This window comes from Rhincodon typus, chromosome 12, assembly GCF_021869965.1.
Source record: "Rhincodon typus isolate 14 chromosome 12, sRhiTyp1.1, whole genome shotgun sequence".
NCBI classification, from domain to species: Eukaryota; Metazoa; Chordata; class Chondrichthyes; order Orectolobiformes; family Rhincodontidae; genus Rhincodon; species Rhincodon typus.
Window position 1 is genome coordinate 60824926 of NC_063343.1, and position 7337 is coordinate 60832262.

Here is a 7337-nt window from a genome sequence, read left to right on the forward strand (position 1 = left end):
CATCACCTGCCTACAAGTGAGATCTGCTAAGAGAAGCTGCCAAACTGGTTGAACCAAGTGAAAGGGCATTATTAATCTCCAGCAGCCCTTCCTTATATTTTACAAGACTCACCTGAATATTTCAGCCACTGTGATAATCAGAGGTTCTGTGTTCAATTCAAAGAATTGAGCTAATAGTCCACATTGACATTCCCAGTGCAAGAGGTTCAGTGCTGAGGGAGCACGGTCAGAGGGTCAGTACTGAGGGAATGCTGCCAGAGGGTCAGTACTGAGGGAGCACTATCAAGGGGTCAGTACTGAGGGAGCACTGTCAGGGGGTCAGTACCGAGGGAGCACTGTCACAAGTTCAGTACTGAGGGAGCACTTCAGAGGGTCAGTACTGAGGGAGTGCTGCAATATCAGTGGGTTAGTAGCGAGGAAATGTTGTACTGGTAGGAAACATTGCTGAGGGAGTGTTGCACTGTTGAAGGTGAGTACCAAGGACAAGATGTACTATCAGTGCACAATATTGGAGGCTGCATTGTCAACGGGGCAGTAATAAGGGTGCACAGTACTGTTAGAGGACAGTACTGACAGAGCACTGCACTGTCAGAGGGGCAATAATGAGAAGAGTCCTGCATTGTTAAAGGTGCAGGACCTGGGACAAACTGCACTGTGAGGGCTTGTTCAGGTGAATATGTTATCAATTACCATGGCCCATATCTTAGGGGGTAGCTGTGCTCAGACAGCACTGACCCTTTCTGTAGTAACTGCCTTCTGCCCAAATGTGCTCTGAAACAAGTATGCATATGCACTGGGCGTTCACTGTAGAACAAGTGTCAATGCTTGTGATTTGATTAGCCTGGTGTGAGAACTCAAATCCCTGAGGTCATTTGTAGGCCAGGGTACATTCTGAGTGATACAGTCTAAGTGTGACCCTCTGCACAGGCCCTGGCCCTCTAAAGAACCCCCTCCATGGGCAATTCTGGCGTCATCATCTGAGGATAGCAGAGTAAGGCAGAGGCATGTTTTAAGAGAGGGAGGCCTTACTTGGGTCCTGGGGGAAGAAGGTGTTGGACCCGCTGCCACATCAGTTTCTCTCCCACCGTATCCCTCTGACTCTTACTGTCTTGACTTCCATGATAGCTGGTCATGACAGAACATGTGTGGTCTCTGCACCACCTAGTGGTGCCATTCACAATATACATGGTCTGAAATAGAGTCAACAAGGTCTGAAAGAAAAGTTCTGAGGAAGGGTCACCAGACCCGAAACGTTAACTCTGATTTTTTTCTTCACCGAGAGCTGCCAGACCTGCTGAGCTTTTCCAGCAACTTCTGTTTTTGTTTCTGATTTGCAGCATCCGCAGATCTTTATTCTGAAAGAAAAGTCGTCGGTATAGATTATGGGATTTCGGTAAAATTATAACATTGCATCATTCAAGAACAAAGAGGTTGTCATTGGTAATAGGGCATTAGCGACTAAGACCAGATGTGAGAAAGATAGGAGAAAGTTATAATTAAAGGTATTTTATCTGATTACACAAAGAATTTGTAGCATGATAATGAATTAATGACAAAAATAGACATCATGGATTTTATAAAGCAGTCATTATTATTGTGGATGATGTAGTTGCAGGGTGATCTAAGTTGGGAACCACATATTGACTTTTAGAAAAGGCAAAAAGAATAGAAATAGAGGTTCAATAGATCATAGAGTCATGGAGTCATAGAGGTATTCAGCATGGCAACAGACCCTTTGGACCAACTCGTCCACGCGAACCAGATATCCTAAATAAATCTGATCCCACTTGCCAGCATTTAGCCCATATCCCTCCAAACCCTTCCTATTCATATACCCATCCAGATGCCTTTTAAATGCTGTAATTGTACCAGCCTCCACCACTTCCTCTGGCAGTTCATTCCATATGCACACCGCCCTCTGCATGAAAACATCCCTTCTATATCTTTCCCCTCTCACCTTAAACCAATACCTTCTAGTTTTGGACACCCCCAAACTGGAGAAAAGACCTTGCCTATTTAGCCTATCCATTCCCTTCATGATTTTACAAGCCTCTATAAGGTCACCTCTGATGCTACAGAGAAAATTGCTCCAGCCTATTTGGCCTCCCCCTATAGCTCAAACCATCTAATCCTGGCAACATCCTTGTAAATCTTTTCTGAATCCCTTCTAGTTTCACAACATCCTTCTTATAGGAAGGAGAACAGAATCGCACGCAATACTCCAAAAGAGGCCAAACCAATGTCCTATACAGCAGCAACATGACCTACCAACTCTTGTCCATATTGCACTGACTAATAAAGGCAAGCATACCAAATGCCTTCTTCACTATCCTATCTACCTGCAAATTCACTTTCAAGGAACTAAGCAGTGGACCCAGCACCAATTCTTATGGCACATGGCTGGTCATAGGTCTCCAGTCTGAAAAGCAACTCCCCACCATCACCATCTGTCTTGTACCTTTGAGCAGTTCTGTATCCAAATAGCCAATTCTCCCTGTATTCCGTGAGATCTAATCTTGCTAACCAATCTACCATTAGGAACCCTGTTGAGCATCTTACTGAAGTCCAAATTAAGGATGAGATAAATAGTTCAGAAAATCAAGATACAGATCAGTGTCGATGGAAGTAAGAATGACAAACACTGGTAGGAATAGCTTCTAGGGCACCTATCTGTAAATATAATGTTAGACAGGTGCTAATACAATCATAGGTAGGAACTTTAATCTTCTTATAGATTGGGCAAAACAAACTGGTAAAAGTACCTTCAAAGGTGCATTACAAGATACAGTGATGACAGTTTTCTAAAACATCATATTAGGGAAGCACTAGAGACCAGGATAATTTAAACCTACTATTGTGTTATGAGGCAGTTCACCAACTTATAGTAAGTGATTGTCTCTCTGGAACAGCGATCATTAAATGACAGAATTTCACATTAAATTTGGAAGTGATGTAATTAAGGCCAAAACTAGGGTAATAAATTTAAACAAATCTATGACAGGTAAAATGCCTGAGGCAAATTGGGAGATTAGATTAAAACATGATATTGGATAAGTAAAGAAATCATTTAAAGAAATAATTCATAATTCTCAATATACATAAATTCCTCTGAAGAATAAAAAAAATCAGTGTAATTGCTGACGAGTCATGGCTGTCTAAAGTAGTTAAGGATAGTATTTAATTTAAAAAAAAACTTAATAACCTTTTTGGCAACATTATCTCCTGAGGATTCCATGGGTCTAAAAATCAGCAAAAGCTGACAAAGAAATTGATAAAGAAAGGGGAAATAGAACAATAGAATAAATTAGCAAGAAATATAAGAGCTTCAAGAAGTATGTAAAGACAAAATAATTCACGAAATTAATGTGAGCTTCAAAGAGCTAAAGACATGAGAAATTATAATAGAAACTGGGGAACTGGAAGAGGTATTGTGTCTGTTTTCAGAGGAGAAAACACAAAAAAAATCTGAAATAATGATGAATGAGAGTGACGAAATTCCAGAAGCACTGGAAAAGTTGACAGCACTGTGGGTGTATCTATGTCACATAGTGTACACTATTCAAGAAGGCGGCTGTCCACACCTTCTCAAAAGCAAATAGGGATAGGCAATAAATGCTGCACATTACATCCTGTCAAATAATATTTTTATAAAAGGACTGAAATCTGACAAATTCCATGCCCCAGGATTTTAAACAATGTGACTGCAGGAGACAGTGAATGCATTGGATTTGATCTTCCAGATCCCCTAAATTCTACAATGGTTCACATGCATTGGCAGGTGGCACTTACCTCCACTAGCCAAGAAGCATAAAATGAAGAAAAGGAACTATACTGGCCTGTAGCCTGACATTAATAATAGGGATTATTTTTTCTTTATTCAATGTGATGGTGTGTTGATGGCTAGACCAACATCTGTGAATACATGATTCATACAAATACACGGTGCTTCTAGCTCAACTGATGACCTCAGATTGGCTGTTTGTACAGCTGTTAGCTAGTGCATGTATAGCAACGATTGGCATGTGTTGCCTAATGATTCGCTCATTATTAATCTTGTAAACAGGGCCCTGCCCAATTTCTCACTTAAATATATATGCCAACTCTGCCCCGCAGCTGAATGTGGCAATGAGTTCCAAAGACTCTTAAACCTCAGAGTAGAAATTCTTCCTTATCTCAGTCTTAAATTGGTGTCCCTTTATGCTGAGACTATGCCCTCTGGTCCTAAACTCACCCTGAGGGGAAACATCTTCTCAGTATTTACCCTGTCAAGCCCCTTAAGAAACCTATCTGTTTCAATCAGAAGAATATCTAAACTATTTGTATCCGTCTTGCAACTTGCCTTTCCACTTATTTGTGTCATCTGCAAATTTGGCTACAGTACCTTGGCTTCCTTCCTCCATGTCATTAATATGTATTGTAAACTTTTGCCATCCTTCAGGGTAATGGCTTTTGTCACTTGCCAATGAATCAGCAATCTTTTTCATGCACAGAAAGTTACTGCAATTATTTGAAATTTGGTATTTTTGTGCTTGCCCTTATGACTGCATGGGCAAAGATTAGGCAACATGTGTTTCTCCTTTCACCAATATTCATGATTGGACAATGTTGGTATGCTGAGGGAGTCACGTGCCCTTCTCAATATTATGGCTGCTGGTATCTAAGGGCACCTTCACTATGAGGTCATGAATTAACGCTATCTCATTGCATGATACCAAGTCTAGTACAGCCTGCCATCTGGTTGCCCAAATGAGTTTCTTCATGACAACTGACTTCTGGCTCTTCAGAACAGCAGTGGCACGTCAATGAAGGTCCTTTCGGTTCTTGTTCTTACGGATGATGTGTCGCAAACTGTTTAGGGCAGCCCAGCCATTCTTGTTGATTGTAAACTTTTCATAGATGTTGCTGACTTGCGTTGACCAGCTGGCTTTTTGAGAATGACCACCATTTCTTTGCCATCTGCTGCTAGCTCTACACCTACAGTTATGTGGTGTAGAAGTCCATTGCCACAGAAAGAATTTCTGAACTTCAGATTGTTGGACTCAGTGCTATAGACCACTCATTACTTCTAATCAGGAAACTAGAACAGTTCCAGATGATCATCCATTAAAGGTGAGCTGACATCTCTGAACCTTCTCACACCACTGCAGTAAATAAAGTATAACAGTGATGAGTATAACCCCTGTATGACATTTCTATTACTTACTGAGTGTGTTTTTACATTTATTTCAGGAGGTGTGTTGTTGGCTTTAACATAGATTTTTTGAGGGATGTTACTGTCTCGAAGCTTCGCTTGATCAGGCTTTACTGTGGTTATGAGTTGTCTCTTGATGATCTGGAATATTTAATCAACAGGCACACTCCTGGTCCCATAGGTTAATAAAAAGCTTACTGTATATAAGGGCTGTTGTGGCACAGTGGTAGTGTCTCTTCCTTTGGGCCAGAAGATGTAGGTTCAAGTCTAATCTGTGTTGGAATTTTCCACAACATATTGATTCAAAGCAGGGGTTCTAATTTGATCAAAATTGAATTCAAATTTGGTTGTTTTTTTGAGGAGGTGACCAAGTGTGTAGATGAGGGTACCACAGTTGATATAGTTTATTTGGATTTCAGCAAAGTGTTTGACAAGATCCCAATAGGAGATTTATCAAGAAGGCAAATGCATATGGGATACAGGGTAATTTGATAAAGTGGATTCAAAATTAGCTCAAAAGTAGGAGACAGAGGGTAATGACAGAAGGCTGCTTTAGAGACTGGAAGCCATTATCCAGTGACGTACCACAGGAATCTCTGCTGGGTTCCCTAGATTCATCATTTATATAAATGACGGTATGGGGGAAGTTGGATTAGTAAGTTAGCAGATATTACAAAGATTGGTTGGGTGGTTAATGGTGAGGTTGAGTGTCTTGGGCTACAAGAAGATATAAACGGGATAGTCAAATAGGCAGATAAGTGGCAAATGGAATCTAACCCTGAAAAGTTTGAGGTGATATACTTTGGAAGGAGTAATTTGGCAAGAAAATGTTTAATGAATAACATGACACTAGGAAGTTGTGTGGAACAAAAGACCTTTGCGTATTTGTCCAAGGATCACTGGAAACACGTGCTCGTAGGGCAGTGAAAAAGGCATATGGGGCGCATGCCTTTATCAATCAAGACACAGATTACAAAAGCAGTGAAGTCATGTTGGAGTTGTGTAGGACTTTAGTGCTGCCACGTTTAGGGTATTGTGTGCAGTTCTGGTTGCCATATTATAGGAAGAATGTGAGTGCACTGAAGGGAGTCCAGTGGAGATTCACCAGAATGCTGCCTGGGATGGAAAATATAACTTTTGAGGAAAGTTTGGATAGGCTTGGGTTGTTTTCATTGGAGCAGAGAAGACTGACGAGTGATCTGACTGAGATGTACAAGATTATGAGGGCATGTATAGAGTGGATAAGGAGCAATTGTTCCCCTTGGTTGAAGAGTCAGTCATGAGGAGATGAAGATTTAAGGTAAGATTTAAGATTTAAGGGGCAGAAGGTGAGGAAAAACTTTTGTATGTATTCAATATAGGAGTTGGGAGGTCATGTTGCGGCTGTACAGGACATTGGTTCAGCCACTTTTGGAGTATCGTGTGCAGTTCTGGTCTCCCTCCTGTAGGTAGAATGTTGTGAAACTAGAAAGGGCTCAGAAAAGATGTACGAGGATGTTGCCAGGGTTGGAGGGTTTGAGCTGTAGGAAGAGGCTGAATAGGCTGGGTCTCTTTTCCCTGGAGCATCAGAGTCTTTGGGGTAACCTTATAGAGAGTTATAAAGTTATGAAGGGCATGGATAGGGTAAGTAGGCAAAATCTTTTCCCTGGGGTGAGAGAGTCCAAAACTAGAGATCGTAGGTTTAAGCTGAGAGGGGAAAGATATAAAAGGGACCTAAGGAGCAACTTTTTCACACAGTGGGTGGTGCATGATGGAACAAGCTGCCAGAGGATGTGGTGGAGGCTGGTAGAATTACATTTAAAAGGCATTGAGATGGGTAAATGAATAGGAAGGGTTTAGAGGGATATGGATCAAATGCTGGCAAATGGGACGGATTTATATAGGATATATGGTTGGCATGGACAAGTTGGACTGAAGGGTCTGCTTCCATGCTGTATCTCTAACTCTATGAGATGGTGGTAACAGTCTGGAATGTGCTGCCTGGGAGCGTGGTAGGGGCAAGTTGCCTCACATCCTTTAAAAAGTACCTGGATTCATTCAAGGCTATGGGCCAAGTGCTAGTCAATGGGATTAAGTTGAAGGTCAGGTGTTTTTCACTTGTTGGTGCAGACATGATGGGCCGAAGGGCCTCTTCTGCACTGTATGG

General features: G+C 41.4%; 1 pseudogene; it reads right to left on the bottom strand.

Moving 5' to 3' along the window:
• Positions 1–4622: 4622 nt before the first annotated feature.
• On the bottom strand, positions 4623–5121 carry LOC109927416 (annotated as a pseudogene).
• Positions 5122–7337: the final 2216 nt, after the last annotated feature.